Source organism: Ambystoma mexicanum, chromosome 6p (assembly GCF_040938575.1).
Source record: "Ambystoma mexicanum isolate Mex_15411 chromosome 6p, UKY_AmexF1_1, whole genome shotgun sequence".
Lineage (NCBI taxonomy): Eukaryota > Metazoa > Chordata > Amphibia > Caudata > Ambystomatidae > Ambystoma > Ambystoma mexicanum.
Window position 1 is genome coordinate 1271574541 of NC_090935.1, and position 27380 is coordinate 1271601920.

The following is a 27380-nucleotide window of genomic DNA, read 5'->3' on the forward strand; positions in this document are numbered from 1 at the left end:
TTACCCTGTGGCCTGACACACTCTGCCGGGCACACCCTGGATGTGCTCACCTCTTGAGATATCCCCCTTTCTAGCCCTCTCACCACTCCTCTCTCTTGGACTGACCACTTTCTGCTCTCCTCCCACCTGATGCTCTCTTTCCCCTAGGTGAAGGTGACCCCAGCTCTGCCACCCACTTTCTCGGTCATTTGCCCCATGAAGCGTGTGTCAGTGGATGCTTTTGCTGCTACTTTCTCTCCTCCTCCTACTCCTGCAGCTGACTCACACTCTGACACAGCCCTCTCTAACCTGCATCTCTCTATCCCTAACACTCCTGATGTCGTTGCCCCCATCATGAGGATCCGTTTGAAGCCTACCTCCAAGTGCAATTCTTGGTATGATTCCGACCTTGCCACCTTAAATGCAAGTGCAGGTGGTCTTAGAGGAAGTGGAGGGCATTAGGTGGATCCTCTAACAAACTGGACTGTCACCTGCTCCAAAGGCAATACAGACTCTCTGTCCTGTATAAGAAGGACACTTACATCCAGGCCTGCATCTCTGCGGCCTCCAACAACACGGTCAAACTCTTCAAAATCTGCAAAGAACTGGCCAATCCAGCTGCAGTCTCGATCATTCCTGTTCCCTCTCAGGCCCTCTGCACAGCACTGGCTTCTCATTTCACTACTAAAACTCAGAACATCTTGTCCCCTCTCTCCTCTTCCTCTCCCTCTACCTCTCTCGGCCCCTCTCCGGCCACCTCTCCCTCTCCTCCTCCATTCTTCTCTTTCCCTGTGTTCACTCCTGATGATGTTTCTAGACAGGTCCGATCTATGAAAGTGTTGTCCAAGCAGGTGCTTCCCCTGCTCCTCCAGACCATCAAGGACCACATCGCCACCCTCACTCCAGCCTTGACCCCTTCCTGCAATCACTCGATTGCCAATGGAACATTCCCATACCCAAAAGCACTTCCTTGTGCACCTCTCCTTAAGAACCCTTCTGCCAATCCTTCCTCTTCATCAAACTACCACTCAAACTCTATCACTCCTTTCCTGGTCAAATTCCTGGAAAAGCTGGCCATCTCCCAGCTTACTTTTCATGCTGAATCTGTTGGTTGTCTCCATGACCATCAGTTTGGCTTCAGAGCAGCCAGGAGCATGGAAATTGCTCTCCTGAACACCTGTGAAGACCTGCTCTCTAATCTGGAATCTCTAGCCTTCCTTCTGTCCTCATCCTCCTGTCCTCATCCTTCTTGATCTTTCCTCTGCTTTCGACACAGTGAACCACCCCACCCTGATCAATCGTCTCTGTGACAACCTGGGTATCACGGATCAGGCCTTTCCTGGTTGACTTCCTTCCTCTTGGATTGACCCTCCAAGATCCAACGTGGGTACTTTCTCTCCACCACCTCTCTCTCTACATGTGGTGTTCCCCAGGGCTCTAACCTCTCACCCTGGAGTTTCAACATTTACTTGGCACACCTGGCCCACCTCATCTCTACCTTTCTTCTAACTTTCAGTGTTAGGTGGATGGCACTCAGCTCTCCTTTGGACTCCCCTTTGCCTCCTCTCCTCTCTCGCTCATTCCTGAATGTCTATCGCAATTCAGGAATGATGTGCCTCCAACGATCTATGACTTAATTGCAGTAAGACTGAGATCCTTCTCATTGGGAGTCCTGCTCACGCTTTCCCTCTTTCACTCTGGCCGCCCTCCTTCTCCATGTGCCTTCCTGCGAGGCAAAAAACCTTGGTGTCATCTTTGACTCCACTCTCTTCTTCTCTCCTCACATCACAGACCTCTCTAAGAAGTCCAACTACCAGCTGCACCTCCTCAGAGGTATTCTTCATTTTCTCACTTTCCCCCTGAAGCTCACTGTCTCCAGAGCCATGGTTCTCTCTAGGCTGGACTACTGCAACAGCCTCTTTCAAAATCTACCTGCCTCTACTTTTCACCCTCTGCAACTAATCCAGAACAGGACTGCGAAATTTGTCCTTGGCCTTAACCACAGGGATCATATCTCTCCAAACCTGGTCAGACGTGTCTACAGGAAGACAGTGGGGGTTAGATCGCTCTTTGGCTGGTGTCTCCCTCTGGAACAGCCTCCCTGCTTCTCTCAAACTTGAGCAGGACCACCTAAAGTTCCAGAAGCAAATCAAGACCTTCCTTTTCACTTCTGCTTTCTCTCTCTCCCCTGCTTATGTACTTGTCTGCTGTGCAAACTGGTTACCTGGCCATCCTCTGAACCTTAATATACACCAGGCTCCTACATGACCAGAAGCCCCATACACTGCCTCCGGGCTTACTGCACATTTAGGGACTGTATCTGCAACCCTACAGTCCCCACCTCCTTGCACTCACTCAGAGACGGCCACCCCGGCGGCACTTACTTGATCTTTTCCCTACTGCACTTCTCACCCCCTCCCCCTGGCAATTCTCCTCTCCCCTCCCCCTTGCACAATCTGAATGACACAAGGTCTAGTAAGATCATTTGTTTTGTCCTCCCTCTGTCTCCCCTTCCTTGTCTTGTTTCACCTAGAAACACTTGTGTACAGGAGTGTAATAAATGACTTATCACATCATATAATATCATATACACACACACGCTCACATCAAACACACACACATTGCATGCTCAGATGACATGCACACACTCACAACACAAATTCCCCCTTAAACTGCACATATATTCAAAAAGATGTATATACCATTTCTGGGCAACATTATACAGCAGAAAAAATAAATTTTTTAAAAATCATGTTTATGCTGAACACTGCTATTGGAGAACCCTGGCCTGCAGGAGTTCGAGATGCAGCACTTAACCATGATGCTGCAATTATGTTATTGTTTGTATTCTCTCAAGTTTCATACCTAGCCTTTTATCATTGAACATATTAAATGATAGGCTAAGTATGAAATATAAGCCCTGTGAAGCAGGAAGCCATTGTGGCCTAGTCGTTAAATACTGGGACTTGAACTCTCGCAGACCAGGGTTCACAGCTGTATGTTTTTTAATTAAATGTAACTAATTTAATTAAATTAAAAGAAAAGCAACGCAACTCGGAGGTGGCGAGGTTTGTCGCAGTGCAGTCTTGTGAACTTATTTGGCATGAGGGCGTTTAGACATGGCTGCATTGACAGCCACGTCCAAACAGCCCTCGCATGAAAATAACGGCACCGGCATGGATTTGCGCTGAAAAGGGTGCACCAAAATTGGTGTTGCAGCTGAATGGCTGCACCAAATCAGCACACAGCAAAATGAGGGTGCCGAAAAGGGGTGTAACGCTTGGAGCACGCTGCTTAATCAAAGTGTGTGGTCCATGGCAAATCATTTAATCTCTCTGCTCATTGCCTAAAAACATTGTGAGTTCTCAAAGCATGCCATCCGAAGACCATGGCTAGTGGTCTGGTAGCATTTTAAAATGGACTCCGTGCCCACTGACCATGGCCGAATACCATGCTTGTGGTCTGGAAGCGTTCTAAAAATCTATGGAATAACAAAACCCTTGAAATTCATGGAAAAAACTTCAGTTACAGGGATGTTGAGGTGAGCAATACATTGTAACAAAACCTTTGAAATTCAAGGACAACACTTTTGTTGCAGGGACGCTAAGGTGAGAACTCAATGCCACAAAACCCCTGAAATTCAGCTAAAGCCACCTTAACTTTGCACCCCTGTTGCACAGCCTATGGCCACAATGATGACATCACAGATCGTACTCAGTATTGAAAGATTATCAGGGCTAACTGAAATTGAGGAAATCCTGTAAATATTTCAGGGATGATCGCGACTATAAAGACGACCAAGTGTATACATTTCAAGCAATGTACAATGATAATCATAAAGGTCTTATGAGAAGCAGTACACTGACTTCCTCACCAGGAAGTTCAGCCGTAGAGTCAGAAGGGGAACCCACACAGGGGATTTTACTACAGAACACTCGTAATGAAGGTTCACCTCTGGGGGCAACCAATGCTAGAAAAGGTTTTTTGGAAGAAATAAAATGGCAATGAAGAGGGAATCATAGGACAATTGTAAAACATGACAGGTTCCAAGACCCTTTAAACCATGGTATGCAAACTCAAAGAATTTCTTCAGAGTATAATAAGAGGAGGCAGATGTAGGGACAAGAAGCGGTCAGGATCAGGTGAATAGACTTACCAGATCCAACACAAGGATTCAATCAACAAAAGGACAGAAGAGAACCTTGTGATTAACATGTCAGATAGGCGTTTTACTGACACTGAATTATCTGTACTCAACAGGGGATTATCCTCTGCATCAACGATGGGGACCGACCTAATTGAATTCCAAATGGACCTTTATAAATTCATAAGAAAGCTGAAATTGGAAAAAAATATTTTTTTTTAAAAAGAAGACCTTTGAACTAACTGACACATGCAAACCCAAGAGTAATCTCACTCTACCAGATGTTGAAAACAACCATTTGATTTTATCCTTAGAAATAGATACCTCTAAAACCTGTAAGGAAATTTGTGAAAATTTGGGTGTGCAGCCCAGGAATTTAGACATCAAGTAATTGAAAGCGAAGGCCAAGTTCAGTCCGCAATCACCAACAGAAAGTGTCATTGAGACATTTTATAAAGCAGTCACATAAGATAAACATTGACATACGGATAAGGAAAGGAAGACACATATAATTAAAGGCCAGAATTCAAGCAAGGCAGAAAGGCAATCAGTGCTATTAACCAAAGATGATCTAATAGTTATAAAAGAAGTGGATAAAGGTGGGAACATAGTCATTCGTAAAAGAGAGGACAATATATATATGGCGGAACAACACTTACTGACACCAGGATGCTATATCAAGTTAACAGGGAATCCTACAAAGAAAGCAGTAAAGGATTGATATAGTAGAGGTTTGCTGACTGATGAGGAAAAGCTTTTGCTCAGAAGGACACAACCAACTATGCCGACGATCTGCTTCTTACCTAAAGTACATAAAAACTTTGAGAAATTGCCAGAAGTTTGCCGTATCTTGAGCGGTATCGGCTGGGCCACTGAAGGCCTCTCTGAATATATAGATAATGCTATTAAAGAGCAAGTACATGGTCTACCATCAAAATTAAGAGATTCAACACACATTTTGCAAATTTTGGAGAAGACTGAATCACGATCAGAGCATTTACTAGCAAAATTATGTGTCAAATCGTTATATAAATCGATTGAACATACATTATCTATTGAAACCATATATATTTCACATTGAAGGATTTCTCAGCATCTAATAGGGGGACACATAGACATGGTTAAAGAATTTCTCCGATTCACTTCGGAGCACAACAACCTTTTATTTAACAATGATTATTACTTGCAGAAAAAGGGTGTTTTCATGGGGGCCAAATATGCCCCTTCACTAGCAAAAGTTTTTATGGGTTACTTTGAGAGAATTTATATACTACTCAGTAAAGAACACACACTTAAGATTAAGCTTTGGATGTGTTTCATAGATTACGTGTTTTTAATATGGAATGGCACTAAGGAGAGCTTTGAAGCGTTTACAGACTATTTAATAACAATACATTTGGTATTGAATTCACTGGGAACATTGATGCTGTAACCATAGGATTTTGGATTTACACATTTATATTGACGATGAAAACTTGGCAACAAGGACTTTCAGAAAACCGACGGAAGTCAACACAACACTGTACGCTAAAAGCTGCTATAAGAGATCTACTATTGAAAATATCCCAGTGCGGGGGTTTTACAGGGCCCATAGATATTGTAGCAATAACATAATTTATGAGCAAGAATGTGGGTTAATTACAAATATATTCCGTTAAAGAGATTACTCATGGGACTGTGTCCTTCGAGCATGTGAAAAGATAGACAAGTTGAGAGAAAAAATATGGTGACCCCACCGAAGAAGATTGAGATTACACCAAGAACCTTTTTTAACTTTATAACTAAATGTTCCAAGGATAGAAATTTGCTTTACAAATGGTTTAGAAAAATTGGCAGATACTATTGCTAGATACAGATTTAAGGGGATATATTGAAAATAAACCAATGTTTATATATTCTCAGGCCCCTACTATTAAAAACAAGTTGTGATATGATATGATATGATATGGCATTTATAACGTGCCTATACACAAGTGTTTCAAGGCACGACGAGACAAGGGAGGGGGAACAGAGGGAAGACAGACAACGATCCTACTAGGCCAGGTGTCATTCAGATTGCGCAAGTGCATGGGAAGGGGAAGGAGGAGAAGTGCGAGGGGGCGGGGGGAGAGGACAGTGCAGTACATGGGATAAGAAAATAAATAACAATAAGTAAAAGTATGGCCAGCAGGTGGCAAGTGCAAGGGTAAGTGCAGAGATCGGGTGTCAAGTGCTGGTAGTGGGACTGTAGGGTTACAGAAAACAGTCTCCAAGAGTGGGGATTGCTGGGATGGCAGTGCAGGAGTGCGATTGGCGGGGGAGGGGACCTGGGCCTGAGATCAGAGGGTGGCCAGGTAACCAGTGCAGTTTCAGTGTCAGCCAGGAAGTCAGCAAGGAAGAGGAGGAGAAAAAGCAGACGCAAAGAGAAAGGTTTTGTGCCCTTCATTTCTCCGGCCAAATGTTGAGGGAGGTAGCAGTGAATGGCTGAAGTAGTCACGTAAAGGTTTTCACAAGTGTGGAACCTGCAGTATGTCCTGGCGGGACCAGTAAGTCCTCTTTGAACAAACCATTCCCAATCCCATTTGAGCCCCTATAGGGCTCAATGGGAATGGGGAGGGTGCTAATAATGGGCTCACGAATGGCAAGCCCATTATTAGCGCCCTGGTCCCTTAGCGGGACCCGTAAGGAACGTGTGGTCAGACCACACGTTCCTTACGGTTCCCTCCAAAGGACCTCGGAATCGGGCGGTAAGGGATTACCTTACTGGTGCCCGGTATCCCTTACCGCCCGACTCGTAATGAGCCCCATTATTTGTATTTGCGAAAGAATTTATGTGGGCAGCTCTTTAGGAGAACTGTGTGTCCATATTAGGGAACAGCCGTCCAGTTTGAATAGTCAGGATCAGAGATTGCCATTAGCCAACCATTGGCAAGAAGAACATCAGATGGGGAACAAGGCTAATAAACAATTTATTGTGGTAACCTGCATGTTGTCTGCTGGGAGCTGCTTGTGGAAGGCCTGATGTAATGTGGAGTGTGTGTGTGAGGGTTCTGAGAGTGACTGTTAGAAGCACTTCAGCATGGGACTAGAGATGTCAAGATGCATACTCCCCCTGTTCCTGCCTATGACTAAACCTGTAACTGAAGATTGAAGTAAAGACTTTCTTTTTGTACCTACTGTGAGAAACCTGAAAGTGTCTCCCTAGCTCATCCCTGGGATGTGTCATCCAGGTGGCCAGTATATACTATACTAAGAGTACCGGAAACTGTCTTGATCCCCCTGGTGATAGGGAAACAAAAACAACAATTGATTGAGACCTAAGGAATGGACAGAACTACTAATGGACATTACTGTTCATAATGAAACCGCTAAACATTTATTTCAATAAGCAATTCATGAGGAATTATGGTAATATAAAAATAGTTGTACAAATATCTTCATATACAACAAATAATAAAACTGTGTAACACCAACCCCATTTAACCTTGTGATCAGACAAACTCAATCGTAAACTCATTCATACCTAGCCTTAAATACAGCTATTCTGCACTGGTCTATATATATTACAGGCATAATAGCTAACATTTAACAGTTCTTATGTACCCCATATTTCTACAGATGTGTCCTTTTATTAGACAACTGATGTTGTCAACACATGTTTCAGCCGGAATAGGCAGGCCTTTATGCTGTGGCCCTGAACTATCTCCAGCGTTCTTCAGGACTAAAATGAGAGCCTCACTGTGCCCCACTTCTACGTCTGTTTGTGTTGGTGCTTCATCTCCAGATGCAAATACTGGATGCAAGATCAGAACTGTGGGATATCTCCAAAATGTTCAATTGACTGTATCACTTTGCTCACAGCCGGAATACATGCTTTTGAAGGAGTATCTATCAGCTCCCCATGTTTTAACTCTGCTTTCATCTGTTCCACCCATTCACATTCTGCCTCTAAATTACACTGCAACTTGCTAATGACCTCAAAATATTTTCCTCACAGTTTTATAAACTTGTTCAGCGAAAATCACAGATTGGCGCATAACCTAATGATACAGTCTTTCTCGTCCTTCTGCTCTGAAGCTTGAAACAGTCTAAGAAGGCACATTTGCACATTGCTTCCTTCATCAAAAAACTTTTATGAGGCCTCTTTTTCAACTTCAATACTAATCCTGTCTTTCCATGTTATTAGATTTTCAGATGACCAGGTTGCAAAAGGAAAGAGTTTTGTGTTGAGATAAACGGACAGTTCAGAAAACCCCGCTTCTATCTCAGGCATGGTGGGACAAGTGCCAATAACACGATAAGAAAAGTCAATGTGCAAACAGCAACGTTGCTGTCACTTTCCTCAGAGCTCTAGATCAGAGAATGAGTGCACAATATGGTTATGTTATGTTACGCAAGGCCACACCCAGTAATGACTTTACTGCTTCCCGGCTAGTGCACCATAAATCAGTAGGAGCAACAGGCCCTTCTTTGCTACAATAGTCTGTAAAATATTCTTGTAAAAACTAAACATTCATTCACCTTTCTCCTCAATTTACTGGTATCTTACCAAGGTAATGCTTGATTCTGGATGGACCCATACAGCAAAGCCAGGACCCCACTCAGCTGCCAGGATCCCCTGCATGGCAAGTTTCCTTATCTTCTTCTTTCCCCACTCAGCCTGAATGGACTACGGCCTGTGAATGCAGCACACTTCTCCCCAGGGATGGTGGGTGCTCGAGATTAGATTAGAGAGACAGTGCCCCAGCCAGAGAGAGCAACAGCCAGAGCCACAGCCTTCTCACTGCGGCTCTTTTAAACCCTCTGTCTATCACCTCCCATAAATGTATGTCTATCTACATAAACTATAATAAAATTCCACCTCCGATGGTGATTTCTGTGTCCTTCAAAAACCACCCCTCTTTAACAATCAGCCAACAGTCTTGAAAGTTCTGGTGACATGTGTCCATCCGGCACCATTAGAATACAGCAACAGAAGAAAAGTGTTAGATTTCTCCCGCGCTGCATTCCTTTTCTGAATGAAGAATGGGCCTACTTTGAGCCACATTTTATACCTCAAAACGAATATAATATTCTTCATGTGTATTTCCTTGCTTTTCAATTAACATACACAGCCCAATGCTTTGACATTCTGTGTGTCATTCTGCACCAAAGGTTTGTACCCAAAATGTGTGAACTGATCTGCCTTGAATATTAGTACAGGGATATGTTAATAATTATGGGTTAAGGGTTAATATATGTTAGTCGTTATGCTTCATTGCACTCAGTCCATGACAGTGGTGTGGTGCAAAATGATAAAATGTTAGCTTGTATGTGTTTTGCGCATTTACAATAGTGACATACACTAGATTCAGTCGAGTGTCTCATACCCGAGTCTCACACTCTTCCTGACAAATGGGATCAGTTTTCATCTTTGTTGACATTTGGAGTACCCTTTTTTCCTACACTTCTCTCTTTGAGGTTAGCATACCTCAAGAACTTCACAATAATGATGCTTGGCACGAATTAGACATTTCAAGAAGCACCAGACAAGGTGAGATACAAGAGCAGATATGTATCTGAAAGCACACATACTTAGTGCTATGACACAAACCCATTCCTTGGAACCGCTACCTTGTCAAGAATCGATTAATTTCTGGGAAAGTACCAGCTGAGCAGCTCATACTTTCTTCAGCTCAAGCTGTGATTCACTCGAATTGCTTTCAGATCTGAGCTTTGGGATGTCACCTTTGTTTTACATCCTTCAAGTTGCAATCATCTGATTTTCATCATGTGTATCTTTAGAAGCTGACAGAAACTGAAAGCGTTGCTGCTACATTTCATTGATCAACACACTTTGAATGAAAGGCAAAGAGACATTCCTGTTAACAGGTTGACTACCATAACTTTAGAGATTTTGGAACAGGACTTCCTGTGTACTCACAAGGGCTATGTACAGTGAGTACAGACGGAACATTGTCCAAATGAATTCTGTTTGGAAAAAACCTGCAGCTACGTGACCTTCATGCAGATCAAAACTCCAGGGGTGCTGTCCACTACTTACTGATTCAGGTGATGAATGGAAGAGATCAGTGAACACGTCAGTGCAGAATAAGATCATATCTACATGGGAATGGCGCCACAGCTGTTCTTATCATCTGGCTTCCACCAAATGGGATTCTACTAATAGCCACCTTTCTACAAAGTAGAATGTTCTTATGTGTCTAATAACTCCATCCCTAAGAACTATGGGTCTCATTACAAGTTGGTGGTTCCGGTTACAATGGTGGTAAAGATGTGTTTGTTCCATTACCACATCACCAAACTTTGGTTTTGGAAGTGAAGTGGAGGGTTTACCTCGAGCAAAAAGCTGCAAGTGAATCCTCCACTTTAACTCCAAAAACATCAGATTCACCTTGGCGGAATTACTGCTTGTGTTAAATTTGACTAAATCCTGTTGGAGCCGTTAGACTCAAAAATGGGAATTAACACCATCCTTTCCCCACTCATTATCCCATGATAAATCCTTGGGATTTAGTGACAGACACAGTACACAGGTTTGGTGGTAATTTCCACAGAACTACTGCCAAATTTGTATGAAGCCCTATGTCACTAGGCAATTTTGACTATTTTATAAACTATTTTATAAACAAGTGACTAAACGCTCACCTAGATCTTAGATGTATTCATCAGCCTGAACATGGGATTTACTTACCACCAATTTGAAACTAGACAGCATTTTTCACATTTCTGTTTAAGGATCTGAACTAAAGGAGCTCCTGTAAAATTTCCAAACTAAAGACACTCCTACATAGGAGTCCTGGGGCTTAAATGAAGGGTCTAAAGACAGGTGTAACACATGTATGCCTGTCTTAATGCCTTCATTCACGCTCTGGGGGATGTTCATTGTTTTTGAAGGAGGAGGGTGGGGACCTAATGGTAGTTACATTTTCACCTCCCGTTTGCTTGGATATAGTTCAAACATGTATTTATTTATTTATTTTAATTTTTGTAATGCGCCAACATGCCCGTGGGCCTCAGGGCGCACACAGAAACAGAACAAGACAAGACAAACAGGCAGAAGAGGCAGAAGGAAAGGAAAGTCAGGAGGTTATTCCAAGTTGAAGAAGTGAGTCTTTATGGTACGTTTAAATGCGGTAAAACTCTGGATCTGCCGCATCCCCGCTGGAAGTGTGTTCCACAGAAGGGGACCCTGAGCATCAAGAGTAGTACCTCCAAATTTGGCTGTCCTGAATTTGGGATGGTTGAGAGTGACCGCAGAGGAAGAGCGAAGGTTCCTCACATTAGGTTTGATGCTTATACGGGATGACAGATAGATAGGACTGCTGAGACTGAGGCATTTATGGGTTGTGGTAAGCATCTTGTGCGTTATGCGGTGTTTAACGGGAAGCCAGTGGAGTTTTTTCCTGAAAGTGGAGATGTGTTTATGATGCGACTGATTGAAAATGTTACGTACGGCATTGTTTTGTGCCACTTGTAGAGATTGGATATTAGAGGCTGTGGTGCCCGCCAAGAGGCTGTTACAATAGTCCAATCTTGAATTTATCAATGCAGTGGACAAGAGAGCACAGTTCTCCTCCGATATGAATGGTCGAATATATCTAATTCTCTTGTTTATAATACCACAACTAGATTTAATGCACATCACAATATGCTTTTATCCCACTTGGGTGTGATCCAGATATGAGAGTGAACTGTTGCTCCTTTTGGCTACGATGCTTACAGTATTTGTTGAGCCACTCATAATTATACTGCAGTTAAGAATTATATATTAGCCACTAGGCAATTGGGCACATTTACAAGAAATAAGATGTTATAATAACACACAACTTTCCAGTCACAATGTGCATCAAATATTTGCCTTTCTATTTTAGAAGTAAGTAAAGTTTGGCAATTTGAGATCGATAGTGAAACTGATAAATAATTGTGTTCAAATGGCCGCGGTATTAGACATAAGAGAAAGGTTGATGAAATTAAGTCACATTACTTGGATAATCAGCTGACTTGGGAAGTTGTGGAAATAAAAAAAAGCCCAGAATAATACAATGCTATTTTCACCTGACAAAGTCCCCGTCATGGAATGCGTGGCACAGAAGTGCACGCCTAAGACTACATTGCCTAACCATACTGTGTATCCATCGGGAATTGCCAGGTCCAAAGATGGACCAGCAGCTTTGTGACCCCAAGATTCAGTAATTGCACCAATGTCAATTTTCAGATCCGTAATATGTGCAGCCTCTTCAGTGGCATGTTTAATTAAGGAACAAGTATTTAGCAGGACAATTTTTAATATTGATGTGGGTGTGATTTTGACTTTGGTACTGGGTATTGCATTTGTAAAATCCAACCCTAGGCCAAGCATCATGGGATTAAGTGGCTCGACTTGTGGAGGAATATGAACCACAGTCTGAGCATCCTGGCTGAACACTTCTCGCATGGTCTCCTGAGGACCATACTCAGCCAATAAAGCAGGCAATGAGGCAGCAGCCCTGCTCGGGATAGGCAAGACACCAGAAACAGAGACATCAGTTATTACCTTAGGTTGAGTGACTCCCTCAGCTTTCAGTGCAAATGTTGTTCTAGCAGTAGCTATCACCGCAAGAACTTCCACAATCCCCATGAGAGATTACTTCCTGCTTCCGGCCCTTCACGGACCGCTCACACCGGAAATGGAAATATATGCGGCACGAGATCCACCAGGCGGTCTGGGTAATGTGGTTCAGGGATTGGAAGGAACGCAAGTCACTGCTGCTTCAACACTCGCTATCGGGATGCAGACCGTGGCTCTATGGATTAGAAAGGAACTGAAGAGAGGCTTAAACAGTAAGTATATCAGGCAGCAGAGTCCCGCACAGATTAAAAATGATAATACCAAATACAATCACTAAATAAAAACTGGAATGCAACGCTAATCCAAAGTTACTAAAAGATAAAAAAGACACTAAAATCAAGAGCAGTCAAAATAAAATAAACAGCAGCAATTATAAGGTGCAAACAAACAAACAAGCACCAACCTTATCCGAGGTTAATTTATTTACTTGCCACAGACCGCTTCATGATCTTGCTCCGGCGCTCTCGCGCCACTCCTATTGGAAAAACACTAAGTTCAAAAATGGAATCTCCTGTACATTTGTCTGCATTGTGAAGTTGAAGGGTATCATCCTAGTATTGAGCCAATCTACACATTTAAAAGAGAGGAAGTGTCTGATGGCCATATGCATAGAACATCATAAAGGTAACATCGACAGAGGTGTCCTGGAAGAGTAGCTCAGCAACAAGGTGCTTGCATTGGCAGCAAGACTACAGGAAGTAACACAGGGTCGATCCTGGGACTGCGCTTAGAAACCTCTGGGTATTTAAGCACATTATAAATACGCAACTAAGACAAAAACAACTACGCAACTAAAAACAAACAATTTCTGTAACAGCTCCTCGATGCCCGCGGGCTGTGTGAGCGCTTTAAAAATGCAAATAAAATAAATTATTCCAAAAAGGATTAATCAGTTTGAAATGTAAACATATATAACTTTGCCACGCTTGGAACAAACAGGTACAATCCCTGTACCATGTATTTGTTGATGGAAAACACCTATACCCCTATACCAAGATTAATGCATTAATTCAACAATAACGATTGTCGGAACTAAATGAGGCCTCTGTCTCGTGCTAAGGAACCTCTCCGTAACACTCAATGCCTCACCCTTTGGTATACTTGTATCTAGCATGGTCATATTTAAAGTGACTAATCTCTGGCATTGTGGGTAAAACGTTATGCGTTTTATTAGTGAGGTTTCTTTCCCATACTCAGGAGCATTCTGCACTAAAGGCTGAAGGAAAGCATCAATGCATGAACCACAACCCGATGTGATCATTCACAGAGGCCACAGCCACACACAATACAACCAGAGAACCCTCTGATATTACGCCAAATGTGTCTGCACAGATTGACGTCCAAGCGGTCTTTCAGGATAGATTGCAGACTGACATCGCTATGTATAAAGTGGGCTATACTAAAATGGACATCTTGAGATTAGACTGACAATGTCCAGGCTGGATTCATATTGAATTATGCAAACTGGACCTATATTTGCATTTGCATTTCATTTACTTTATAAAGCATTTTCACTAAAACGCCAAAATAATTTGACACGAAAAATAATAGATTACAATATTCTAGGCATACAATGAAGAAGAACGCGAGGGAAAGTGCTCTTCAAGATGTGAACAAAAATAGAAAAAGAGGGTGCAGACCTGATGAGGAGGTGTACATTATGGTCCAAAAGGGAGCAGAAATGAGATTGGACGCAGGATTTCGCCACAAGCAAACATGGGAGGGGAGGGATATGGAGATGCTGATGCATGAATGCGCTAAACATTTTTACAAAGGAAATGAAACTGTACACGGGAGTCAAACGGGAGACAATTGTAGAGAGGCAAGTGCCATAGAAACTGATTCCTAATGCGAGAGACACAAAAGCAAGTGAACCGAAGAGATACAAATAGGAAAAATAGAGAACAAATAGGGAACAGGCAAAATTCCAAAACATTAGTCAAAATGTGGGATTAAGCAATGGAACCCGAGAAGGGGGCGCATTAATTGTATGGTAATACACCGGTGTGTCAGTTACAGGGTCTTAACGATGGCCCCGGGGTATTAGCAGGTTAGTAATGTCCCCCCTCTGAGGGCTCTACTGTTATTAGTACCCTGGCACTTTGTAGCAGGGTACTAATAGTTTATTTTTCTCAAGTTGACCGTTTCTCAACTCGAGAAAAAAAAACTGCAAAAAAAGATGCCTGCCATGGATCGGGGAGAAGGGAACTACGGGTAGCCCCTTCTTCCTTTCCATGGCAGCCATTCCTGTGCCGGGGACACACAGGGGAGCACTAGTGTTCCCAGCGCGCTTGTGTGTAATTTTGGTACAGCCGAAATGCGATCATTTCTACCATTCGCTTTTTTGAACGATTTTGTTTGTGCAATACTGTTCATATCATATCATATCATATATCATATCATATATCATATCATGTGTCAATTGCTACTGGACAAAGCCCACTGAAGCCGTGATGAAAGCAAAAGGCATGATGAACACTTCCAAACTGAAAGTGACAAGACAGTGGCCCTCATTCCGAGGTTGGTGCTAGTCATGGCGCTATTAGCGCCATGACTAGCACCAATATCGGTACTGCTACCGATTTGGTGGTATGGGGACTTACCGGTCTATTCCGACCTTTGCGGGACCAGTAAGTCCCCATTTGAAAAGCCATTCCCCATTCCCATTTGCGCCCCCAAAGGGCTCAATGGGAAGGCATCAATAATGGTACTACAAATTGCGGTACCGTTATTGACCCCGGTATCCCTTTGCGGGTCCCGTCCATAACGCCTGATAAAAGGGAGGGACCCGCAAAGGGACCTCGGAATAGGGCGCAAAGGGATTACCGGCACCGGTGTCATTACCGGTGCCTGGTATCCCTTTGTGCCCAGGACGTAATGACCCCCAGTGAGTGCAGTATATAATTGATGTTATTCCTAGCACTAAGCAGCCTAATTCCTGTCTAGTGCTGCCAAAATGTGAAAAATACAGACTATTTTTTTAGCAAAATATGTTGATTTGACTGAAACACAGTGCTTCTCCTCCTGATAAGGAATAGTAGATTTCCCTATTCTTTTTTTTAAAAAAGTAAGATGACTCGAAAAAAAAAATACATATTTTGATGACTAGGCTGTTCCAAACTCATTTAGGAGTCTCCATCTGTTCAAATAAAGGAATAATCTCAGATTTTCCCCTGGCTGCGTTTGATGAGCTGTAATTGGAATCTCGGCTATTGTATCACACACGAGATGTTCAGGTGGTGTACTTTGGCGCAATTGTCTTTACCTAAGAGATTGTGAATTTGCATGGTAAGTGGCAGCTGAAGATCACCCTTTGGATTCAATTTAGATGGAGAGGCGAGCCATCATGCTCTTCATTTCGGTAAGTGCGCTCATCAATGCAGAGGCAAACTATAGCCAGTGATGCGGACGTAGGCTAGGATTTGCTAAGGATGTGGGGCTATGTGCATTTCCAGATGTCAAACCACGTAGAGATTACACTCCTATAAATACATGCACCCTTTCAATGTGTGGCCAAATTACACGCGTGTGCAAATAATGTTTAATGAAGATGCGGGAAACCTCTTGCCGGCCATTGCTTAGCATTGGGTTTTTTTCTTATTGTAAACTGCATGGCATAAAAAAAGGATCCTTAACAGAGGAATCTTTTAGGACTGTATCACGGCATCTTCCATCTCATAATGTGTGGGAGTTATGTTGGAAGAATGAAATGTAGAGAATAAGACTAGCAGCTTGGGTGGATTTACGCAGGTGTTCAAGCAGTGTTAATAAAGGATGAGAAGAGACACACATGGCTGCAGAATGATTTCAAATGTGAAATGGAAGAACCTGTGAAATCCAAAACAAATCAGTTTATCTTATTTAGGATCAGAAAGTAGAAGAGTAGAAGTAGCTACGAGAAAAATTGGATTAATATTTTGAAGCAAACAGTATGTCAAACTAAACCGCAACCAACAAGCCTGCGATCCTTCTCATTGTGACTCATGCTCCCGCTTCCCCACTTTCACTCTTGCAAGTTTCCCTTGGCCCTGCCCCTGCACCCACCTGCAAAGCAAGAAACATTGGGGTCATCTTTGATTCCACCCTCTCCTTCTCCTCTCACATTTCTGAGATCTCTAAAAAGTTTACCTAGGTACCCTACCCTTTCTCTCTTTCCCCAGAGGCTCACTGTCTCCAGAGCACTGGTTCTCTCCAGACTGGACTATTGCAACAGGCTCTTCCTTAATCTTCCTTCTTCTGCCCTGCACCCTCTGCAACTCATCTAGAACAGAACCACAAGACTTATTCTTGGCCTCAAGCCAGGGACCACATCTCTCCAGTGCTGAAATCCCTCTACTGGCTCCCTGTGGCTGCAAGGATCAAATTCAAGACCCTTTGCATTGTTCACAAGGCTTTCTAGGACCTGGGAGCCACCTAACTTCAACTCTGCCTACCTAAAACTGTCCCTCACGAGCCTTCCTCTCATCTACCTCCAACCATTGAGCCAGTTCCCAAAGCAGAGATTTGGTGGAGATCCTTATACTCAGCGTGTGACTCCCTCTGCAATATCCTCCCTGCCTCCCTACTTCTTGAGCTGGATCTCCTGAAATCCCGGAAATGACTCAAGACCTTCTTCTTCTCCTCTTCCTTCTCTCTCCCTCTACCCTGCTAACCTAGTTCTCTGTCCTTTCCCTCTCTCCCTCTTATTCCTTACAGTATGCTGACTGGCCACCTGGTGTACCTCAGAGTCTCACTGGTCCCCGGCACCCCGCCAGTCCTCTCTCGTACTTGCCTAAGGGCCCAACACCCCACCCACACTCAACACACTGACAGCTTAACCCAAGAGTGTGTCTCTCTCTGCATTTACCTAGTTTCAACCGACCAGGTGCACTTGACTCTTTCCAACCTTTGACCCTGTGTGCACTTGCTCAATCCGTATGCACCACGCCTAAAGATTGTCTACCTGTTTCTCCCCTGTCTTCACCCCAAATTTGTACGGTTAAAACTGTAGACTCGCTGTCAGGCTTATTTGCTATATCCCATAATGTTAAATGTATTTTATGCGCTTACCCTGCCTGTTCAGACTATTATCGTCTCAGATTGCAAGGGCGCTGAGCGACTGTTGTTTTTTCCCTGTGTTCCCACCCTCCTTGAGCACTTTGAAACATGCGCCTGTGTATAGGCACTAAATAAATAAACAATATCATACCATACCATACCATACCATACCAAGTGATAGGTCAATGTAAACAATACATGAAAGAAAAGGAGGGAGCACAATAGACGTGGGGTACCATTAGAAACAAACGTGAAAATATTTGATGATGAGAGATTTGATGGAAGACATACATGATAACATGATCTAGCAACACAACTGTCACCTTTTCATATAAATGTCTTTGTAAATAAATGTATTGGCATACATGGTAATTCAAATTAATGAACAAATATTTGAAGAAAATTACAGAGGCCCAAGAAGGCAACTGAGTAAGATTGCCAGAAGCCATGGGGGAGAGGTGGCCATGTTGGTCCTTGGGCCAGATGTTCCTGGATCCGAGAACCTACTTGTGCCATTAAGGTAACCAATCTGCTTTAGGTTCCAGAGACCCGGATTCGATCTCGGATCACCCGACTGAAGTGGAGTGACATACCCACAATGCTACAGCAGCTTCTGGTTAGATGTCTTGTGACTATTCCTGTCAGGATTGTACACTGCAGAAAATATTCAAGAACAGCTTTGTAAAGCTGTGCACCTTTTCTAATCTGCTTGTAACATTACAGGCAACTCCTCCTTTGTTTAATAATGCATTAATCTCCTGAAATGTAAATGTTTAATTTTGGGGGATGGGTGTGGTGAGAAAAATCTTCTGAGTTCTCCCTCACCTTGACGTACAATCCCTGTGCATGCTCCTAACCAACCAGTTCCCCCGCACCTGCAACCTGTAGCTGGTGGGATCCCAGAACTAATGATTTCCATTTCCAACACTGGGTAGCAGAGAAGCAAGATGAGAAGAAAAATGAATGCTGAGAGATACATTATTGGGTATGGGAAATATTTAATGCCCCAACTTAAAACATCCAGTGCCAACTCTCTCTGCTCTTTCTCCTTTTTTCTCCTTTTGTTTCCAGTTGACTCCTGTGTGACCACTATTTCTCCCCCTGAGCCCCAACAATATCACATTTGGTCAATGGTATGTTACTACATGACATATTACAGAGTTTTCTTTAGCTTTCCCATCATGAAATTTCAACATGAAGATTGGAGAGTCTCTGTTGGTCAGGTTGCAGGTGGGTTGAGGCATATGCGTGTAAACCCTACTTCCTCTTTGCCTCCCTGTTGGAGATGTAAGGTTCTTTATGCTTCTACAAACCTCAGCTAATCACTGTTATTGGTGGGGAAACAATATTTTGCACTGAAGTAGACAGAAAATCAGGAATGGTTTAAGTATCAACTGGAATCAGGGAGAGAAGACCCATATATGCATTTCTCTTTAATTTATGCCTTTCTCAATCTCGTATCCTTTCTGAACTGCAGAATCTTGCATTAGTATATCGGTCTTACTATCGAAATCATCCCTGCTTTTCTTTGTGTATAGGGCCGGTAACGGCCCACCAATCAGGCCTAATGTAGGCCCAAGTAGGCTTATTGCTTTTCTTGTCGAGATGATAGTGCTTGTGAACTACATTAACCCAGCACTCCCATGGCTTTATTTCCTGATTGTTCTGGCGCTTCTGGGGCAAGCCGGCCTTCGCGGGTGCGTGCCGGACATGCCACTTGCCGCTACACACCCTTTTTTGGAAAATTGGCATTTTGGTAAGCTTTATACCTAATCTCTTGTTTCTGTGTGCATACCCACTTCACTGTTGGCTGTCACCTGGAACGCGATCTACTGCTCGCAGCCAAAAATTGTGGCATGAGAGAACTGTAGAAGAATACCTATGTCACCTTTTCTGTGCTAACACACCAGCCTCACAAGCTCTTCCGTGTACCGCAATGATTTCCAGACCGGACGAGGACATTTTACTTAATTCGCCTCTACCCGTCCCTAAAGTTGCTCCGATTCACTTAATTGATCTAGATACACCAAACTCACCAGAGACTGTTGACAGGGCACTGTTACCCACTGTCCTCAAAGACACTCAAACAACAAATTGTTAGGATGTATCGAGTTCCCTAGTTGATCAGTCCCTTGAGCGTCCAGAGACTCCAACACTGCGGACCAGTGGTTCTTTTTCCACTATCCCGAACAAGTTAGGGAACTTTACTTCCTCCTTAAAATCCCCTGACATGAAGATGTCCCTCATGAACACCCGTTCCCTCAGTAGACACGGCACTAGCATACATGACTTTATTCAGGACGAAGACTTGGACATAATGTGCATCACTGAAACTTGGCTCAAGGACTCAGGTGGTCCTATGATAAGTTTGACCATTCCCCCAGGCTTTAGCTGCTTTGGGCAAACATCTTATTCAGGCAAATGGAGGAGGGGTTGCCCTCTTAGGAAGGACTAACCTGCATTTCTTTAAATCAACCATTGAATGCACAGGCTGTGAGGTCATTCACTTAAAGTTTCTCCCAAATGGAAATAGCTGTATACATTGTATCCTGATCTATCTTCCTCCTGAGAACATGTCTGTATTTAATGAGGATCTGGCACTTATCTTAGCCACCCATTGACAAACCTAACTGCTCTCCTATCTTACTTGGCACCTTTAATAACTGGCTGGGTAACCCTGTAGATAAGGAAGCTTCAGATCTAGAAAGACTTCTGAGAAGTCTTGACTTTGTAATCCTTAACACTGAGCCGACCCACTCAGGTAGACATACTCTAGACTGGATTGCTGCTAGAAACATCTCTATGAAGGTTACTAACACCAATGCTTGTACCTGGTCTGACCATTACTTCGTGGAATGTTGTATTCAGCCTCCTAATAAACCATCCAAAGTTGATAACCCACCCACAACAATTATCAGTAGGAATCTGAAAAGAATTAGCTCAGAGAAGTTGAAACTATGTCTTAAAGAAATTACGGACAATACCTCAGACATAGATTCTCCAGAGACGTTGGTGTCTGTGAATAACACTCAACTAAACTTACTCCTAAACAGAGTAACTCCTCTGAAATCAAAGACATAAGAAGACATGTCGACAGTCTTGCTTCACCCCAGACCTGGCCAACCTAAAAAAAGAAAAGAAGACAGGCAGAACAACTCTGGGTTAAAATTCAAACAGCTGAGAACCTCTCATTTTGGAATACGATACACACAGCCTATAAAACATATTTACGAGGCTAAAAGGAATTGAAACAACAATTAAATTGAGTCAGCATGTAATAATGCAAACACACTTTTTGAGAAATATAGAAATCACGAGAAATCTATGTTCAGTACTCATTCTTTTACTCCATCAATTGAAGACTGTTGCCAGATGTGCCTTTGCAAATACAATAACCACTGCTCGTAATCAAATTTCGAATTCCCTGACCAATAGCACTCAACACGATATTCAGACACCAAGAAATATTGAAGACGTAGGTTTTTCATTTAAACCAATAACCGAAGCAGATATACTGGCCTTCCCCAGTTCTATGCACCCCATCTCCTGCTCTGGTGATATCTTCCCTGCTAAATTCATCCTGCTCTACCCTGGAACTTTCACCCCTTTCCTGGCATGCTTTGTTAATGCCTCTTTCAGCCATGGCTCTGTTCCTGATTCTATCAAGCAGGTTGTAGTTACAGCTCTGCTAAAAGAAACCTGGTCTGAATCCAATAGACCCTAACAACCTGCGCCCCATTACTAACACCCTCTTTTTATTGAAAGTTGTAGACAAGGTAGCTACTTCCCAGTTCCAACAACATATTGAGAACTCTGGTATTCTTCACCCTAAGCAGTCAGGTTTCCGAGCAAATCATGGAACAGAAACTGCCTTACTCGACCTCCAGACTCACATGCTAGAGGCCCTGTATGAAAGCGGGTCTGGGCTGCTAATTCTTTAGATCTGTCAGCCGCCTTTGCCCTGCTTGGCGACCAGGGTCTTCTGGACACTCTGGCTACCATCGGCGAGTGTTCCGGAAAAGTTAGAAACTGGATTGGATTGTTCCTGAGTAACAGGAAATCACGAGTGTGCTGGGGTGGTGCATCTTTTAGTGTTGAGCCAATGTTGTGTGGTGTCCCGCAGGGGGCTTGCTTGTCCCCAACTTTATTTAATCTATAAATAAAACCCCTCTTCAACCTCCTAATTAACCATGGTTTACATTTCACAAACTGTGCCGCTGACACTCAACTCCTGATGTAGTTGGGTCTAAACTAGCCAACGGACTTATCTAAAATAGATCACATTTACAGCTCTGTAAAAAACTGGATGTCCAGTAATTAGATGTGCCTGAACATTGCCAAGACAGCACTGATGATTTTTGGATCCACGCAGGCCAGAGCCAAGTTGGACTCAGTGTACTCTCATATGTACATTGAGGGAAGCCGTATAAACATCGCTGAGAAGGTTAAGACGTTGGGTGTTCATGCTGAAGCCTCTCTTTGCTCTCATGCGCATGTGGACAGAGTGGCTGGTGGCACACAGTACCATTTGAGGGTGCTGAGACATGCCAAACCCCTTCTGTCTTTCAAGAACTCTCATACTGTTGTCAGAGCTATCATCATGCCACTCCTGGACTACTGGAAGAGCCTCCTGCTTGGGGTGAACACAAATTCTACAAAAAGGCTTCGAATACTTCAAAATTAAGCTGTTCGTATCATCTGTGACATCTCAAGAAGGGAGCATATTTCCAATGCTAGGAAACATCTTCACTTGTTGAGTCTGTCAGCATGAATCTATTGCAAGGCTCTCTCCTTGATCCATAAATGACTCAATGGTGCAGCTCCTTTCTACTTCAAAGATTGGGTTGCCTCTTACCAGAGGCATTGCCAGGGGGGCTAAAGGGACTATATCCCCTGGTCTTTTGGTTGTAGCCCCGGATAGAATCTCAGGAGCTACAGCCAAACAACTAGCTAGCCCCCAGTCACAACAGTTCCAACATCAGCATAGCCCCGGGTCGTTTCCAGACCAAGCAACTCCCCTGCCTCTAACACTCCCACTAGACCATTCCGCTCTAGTTACCCAGATGTAAAAGAGCTGGAGGCACGGGACACTCTTTTCCCATCCTCGCTGCTCAAGCATGGAACAAGTTGCTAATGTTTCTGTGTTTGGACCCACGTCACCTGGTGTTTATGAAAATTTGGAAAACTCTCTTGTTCGAATAATCTGCCCCCTGCTGTACTCCCCGTTGAACAAGTGGCCGTCTTTTGGTAAACGTGCGCCATGTGTTTACTTTCTGTGTTGTCCCGTTCTTTTTAAGTCTGTTGTGTTTCTGTGAGCGGCCTGATGCCTGCGGGTATTCAGCGATATACAAATAAATTAAATAAACACAAATAATTAAAAGTGAGGGCTTATGGCTGTCAATGGCCATTCCTGGCCGTAAGAATGGGAGGCCATAGATATGTGCATTTAATCTCTCCCCCAAAACAAAGATGGATTTCATGGGGAAAAAAAACAAAGGGATAGTGTCTGTTCAAATACTGGGGTGCAGTGGGAAGAACACTGGAGTTGGGGGTCAAATGGTATCATTGGGCTACAAAGGGGGGCCATTTCAGGACAGAGGCAAAGAAAAAATGGCAATGCTTCAGGGAGAGACACTGATAGCTAGAGAGATTGTGAGTGGGTACCGGTGGAATTCAATCACATTCCATAATAATGTTCATTCCACTCAGAGATTCCGTCCAGTTTGGATATGCTATCTTGTGCAAATGATGGTGGCACTGCAAACAAATATGGAATTTGTGATTGCCGAACACCAGAAAGAGAATGCAGGACTGAAGACAGAGCTGCATGCGCAAGAATAAACACCCATAAAGGGTACACATGTTCAAGTCACCTGTATGCAATATATGCTACTGATGATGAGTCTTTTTCCCAAGATGTTAATTCATGTGAAGTTCGGCCTTGTTATTACTGCACCAATGGGACACCTCTCGAGGTACTGTCTCCACAGGATCTAAAGCACACATTTGAAGCACCCGGGGAAGTGATGATATGCAGGCCCCAGAGATTTACCCATGTGATTCTTACAACAATCCATCTAGGGATGCACTGAAGAAATGCAAAATAAGGGGGGGAACCGTAATTAAGGTCTCTCAACCAGACTAGAGATGGTTTTTCAAAGGACTATTGGCCACAAAGATATGTAGAGCTTGGAGGAAGGATAGGACGCCCACAGTTCTGCTTTTCCGAATTAATGAAGCATGGCACTTTTCAGGATGGGAGGCCCAAACACAGGGGAAGGTCTAGTGAAGCAATATAGCGTTCATACACCTAGATTAGAGCAGCTGCTGAGTCAAAAGAAGATCTTAAGAAAACAGCACAACCTAAACATGAAGAAGATGCATATAGGAAGCCCAGCACCCAAAATAAAAGGTATACATTCTCATGTATTGATTATAGAAATCTCTCACTTACATGGGTCCCATGCGTCTGCATTTGGATCTTTGAGAGACATGGTAAATAAATAAATAAAGGAGATTCCTAATAAGAACATAGATACATTTATAGGGAGGATTAATGAAAAGGTATTGGTGGTTGAAACAAAAATAGTGCCTAAACCCAATCCACTATGTTTAGAAGGAAAACTCCGAAGTATGGCCGGAAGAGAAAGTGAAATTGAACATGGACTTTTATATGAGACTTGTATAGAATCTCTGGGTGGGAAACTTAAATAAAGCAAGTTAAGAGGACAGGATAATAACTTATTAAATTAGTTGGCCCAGGCATTCCAAGACAATAAGCAAAGGCTGTGAGTCTGACATACAGTAGGGGAAATATGCGTGTTTTTACAAGATCTAAGAAGGAGAAGGAGAACAAACAAATAGAAAAAGATAATAGACCAAATAAAAAATCTTGCTCTGGCAACTTTGAAGCTGTGCACTTCAAAGCTCCTAAATCGTCTGCCCAAAATACTGAGAACACAGGGGCCAGATTGCAGAAACTTTGCACTGGTGCAAAAATAAATTGAAAGTGCATTTGTTTTGCACTAGGGACATTTTTGCCTTAGTGCCTATATCATGAAATATTGAACTTGTCACAGAGCAAATATTTTCGAATATGGCCCCAATGTTTTTTGCACTAAGGCAAACTTTGCCCTTTTGCTAATGTGGTGCAACTTGGCACTTGCACCGGTGCACATTTTCTGTAATGTGGCCTCTGGTCTAATAAGGAACAGCCACTGGGTGACAAAATACATAAGGACACCCATTGAAATGAAAGCAGCAAGAATGAGACACTTGAAACAGATACATTTCCAAAGCCCATATTTTAATGCAGGAAACTGAAGTGATAAGCGGTTGCCTTTAATTGAACCTCGCCAAAAAAGAGCTCATGTTCCATAGGGTATAATGATAATGGAAGGCATAAAATCCTTGAGTAGGGTTTAATGCCTTTCATTCACATCACGCCCCATTTTCAATCATTTGTATGGCGAGAGGAGGGGCAGAATGCAACTTGCATTTCCGCCACCTTCCTTCCTCTCCTCCATGCACATACTCCAACATTTGCGCCGGCATGCATTTTCATGCCGGTGCAAATGCTTCAGATCCCTCTGGTGTCTGTCGGCTTTTGTACTGGTGCATTGAGCCACATACATGCACCAGCATAAAGCTGGCAGACCCCATATGGATCCATTGTAAATGCTGCTTGCTGTGCTCGCATGTCGGATAGGGTTTAGTAGTAATTCTGAACACTACTTACCCTGCATGCAGTAGGCAGTGTTTACTCACCCTGCATGACAGAGTGCAAATGTGGAGGGCAAAAGGTGGCGTACACACATGTACACTGCCTTTTGCCCTGCACATTTGTACTCTGCCACCAAAATTTGAAACTGAGCTTGATTCTACACTGGGATGGTTATGCATATCTTTTCTTGAAAAGTTCATTAAGTTAGGCGATTAATCATGATTGTCTCTGCTGGTGGGCATGGTAAACTACTGTTGCACCTTATTGTTGCATTGGTCAGCAAACCGGCTCTTAGTGCGTGGCTATGCTGCAACTAGGGCTATTAATTTCCCATATGAGCGTGCAACTATGGCTTCATGCTGTTCACTGCTGAGTGGTTCGGACAATTCGCGCTCGATTCCCTAGGATTAATCGACATAGCTTTTCAAGAAAAGAAATGCATAAACATCCCCGTGTCTGAATCAAGCTCAGTTTCAAAAGACAAGATGAAGGGGTAGCTGTTCGATTGGTACATTGTATTCCAACTCAATATATGTCCTGATGAAGGCCCGCATATAAACTACCCAAGAAGAATGCCGGGATGGGGTGAATCTTCAATTAAGGACCGAAACACCTTGTGTTGACCACATATTGTTTAATATATCCTTCCCCATTGCGGAATACAAAAAGACAATTTAACCACAGTAGAATGCAGAAGCCAATGCAAAAACTGTGAGCAAAATATGGAATAATTAGAATAAGAACCACCAACCAGGTTGTATAAACACTTTAGGTCTATCTGCATGTCCATTTCCTACCTGCAAGAATAGAAACAGTTCCCAAATATGCTTGTTGTACTGCACATATAGCACCTTATTGCACTAACTCCAAAAAAGTTGTGTATTTTGATGTAATAACATGGTCTTGATACACCTTAAGAAGTAGGAGGAAAACTGTTCTGCACCTACTTTGCTGCTATTTATTACAATGATGCCCTTTATGTTGTGTATGAAATTTGTATTGTGTGGCAGCTTGTGAAATTCTGGAGGAATTATATATTGTGCTCCACGTTTGTTTAACGCCACAAGTGTTTTTTTAATTAGATGTTTTTATTGTATGAAAAATTAGACATCATGTGCAGTATTTGTTACACAACTGCACTCTTTCCAGGTTGATTTACCTGCACAATAGAGGAAGGGGTGGCCTTACACTCGCTTGTTCTTTGTGTGATATTAGCCCTGTGGTCTAGTGAGGCTCCCCGTAAACAGAAAAAGAGGGGTTGACCCATTGTATATAAAAGTGCTATCACCTCAGCCAGACTCAACCTTCTAAAATTCCTTAATTTTACTCTTATGCGCCACAAATTGGATCATGGCATTAGTCTACATCTTGGTCTACACCTCTAGTCTTTGATTCCCCCAGCAAGGTTTGTAGCTGTGTGACAGACACATTTTTTAACCTACCCAGATCCTCCCGCATTTCTCCATGCCGTCACCAAGCTGGATGGATCTCAATGCAAAATCCCTCTCTTTTTAAATTCCAGCTCCTCATCTATAAATCCACATGTGGTCTTTACCCCCACAACATCTGTAACTGTATCTCACTGTGTCCTCCTTCTTGGACTCTCCATTTCTTGTCTTTCTTCACAATCTATCAGTCCCCTGCTCATATACCTCCTCCAACGTTTGCTCCTTTTTCCTACTTGCCCCACTCCAAGAGATGTTCTCTCATCGTCCATCAATGCCATCTCTTCAAAGGAATTCTTTAAAATGAGGCTCAAACTCCATCTACTGTCAATGAAAGCAGCCAACCACCCACCTCTCCAAACTAACTGCCAAGTTCACCAATCGTAGATCTAGTCCTCAATACTACTCAATATAACTTGCAAATATGTAAATATTGGCATCAGGTTCCAATTTCAAAAGTGC